The 1265-nt window shown below is 37.1% G+C and overlaps 2 non-coding genes across 2 annotated transcripts; both read left to right on the top strand.

Annotated features, from left to right (window-relative positions):
- Positions 1 to 530: 530 nt before the first annotated feature.
- Positions 531 to 602, top strand: TRNAS-GGA (transfer RNA serine (anticodon GGA)). Its single transcript has one exon. It is a non-coding gene; the product is annotated as a tRNA-Ser (tRNA).
- A 310-nt stretch (positions 603 to 912) lies between these two features.
- TRNAS-GGA (transfer RNA serine (anticodon GGA)) lies at positions 913 to 984 on the top strand. The gene has a single exon. It is a non-coding gene; the product is annotated as a tRNA-Ser (tRNA).
- The last annotated feature ends 281 nt before the right edge of the window (positions 985 to 1265 follow it).

Genomic DNA, 1265 nt, shown 5'->3' with positions numbered 1-1265 from the left:
GAAAAAATTCTATTAAAGATCTTGGTGTATTACTTAATTCTAAATTATATTTTCACGATCATGTTCAATATGTTTATAATCATTCAATAAGAATGCTTAGTTCAATAAGGTCTATAACTTATTCTTTTTCTACTCCTGCGTCTCTATTAATTCTATACTTTACTTTGGTTCGTTCTAAACTTGAATATGCATCTGTAGCCTGGAATTTCATTACTTCAACTGATTCGGTGAGATTGGAAAACATTGAAAAAAAAATTATTTTCTTATGTGCTTTTCGATTTATACCCAATTCCTTTGACTTTAATTATGAGATTACCTGTAAATAGTTTAACTGTTGTAGCCTTTATTCTAGACGTCAGAATTTCGATTATCAATTTTTTTGCGAAGTTATCAAGGGTGATATTTATTTTGATGTACCGAAGTACATATGATATTTCCATGCAGATATTCTGCTTTCTCAGATGATGAGAGAGAGATGGAACGGAGATGGAGCTTAATCTGAGACGATTCTCAACGGTGTCGGGATTGTATCCGGCGTGGCTTAGTGGTTAAAGCATCAGCACGGAGAGCTGAAAACCCGGGTTCAAATCCCGGCGCCGGAGAGAATTTTTCTCCGTTCCATCTCTCTCTCATCATCTGAGAAAGCAGAATATCTGCATGGAAATATCATATGTACTTCGGTACATCAAAATAAATATGATATGCGTAATAAATCACTTTGTGATTTAAAGACGGCGCCCATACCGTCGGACCCCGGCCAACCAGTCACTCATCTGAGTGCACCTCTACACATGTATGGACTTCGGTCCTGCGTGCATAGACATCTATGACGTAGTGCAGAGGGCGGCCACCAGAGGGAACCCAAGAGATGGAGCTTAATCTGAGACGATTCTCAACGGTGTCGGGATTGTATCCGGCGTGGCTTAGTGGTTAAAGCATCAGCACGGAGAGCTGAAAACCCGGGTTCAAATCCCGGCGCCGGAGAGAATTTTTCTCCGTTCCATCTCTCTCTCATCAAGGGTGATATTGATTGTGAGTCTATCATAAACAATATCAGCCTTCGCATTCCTACAAAAGGTTTAAGATTAAAAAAAAAATTACACCAGAAATTCAAAATCTCTTTTTCCAGTCTATAGATGCATAAAATATGCCAATTTGCATGAGAACAATTTAGATCCTTTTAAAATATAGTTTCGTTTATTAGTATTTACTGTCCTTGTTCTCAATTTTATTTATATATGTTTTTCTTGATTTAAGATATTATT

This window comes from Periplaneta americana, chromosome 13, assembly GCF_040183065.1.
Source record: "Periplaneta americana isolate PAMFEO1 chromosome 13, P.americana_PAMFEO1_priV1, whole genome shotgun sequence".
In the NCBI taxonomy this organism is placed as follows: domain Eukaryota; kingdom Metazoa; phylum Arthropoda; class Insecta; order Blattodea; family Blattidae; genus Periplaneta; species Periplaneta americana.
Note: the sequence above shows the minus strand (reverse complement) of the source record. Positions and strands in the feature narration are given on the sequence as shown.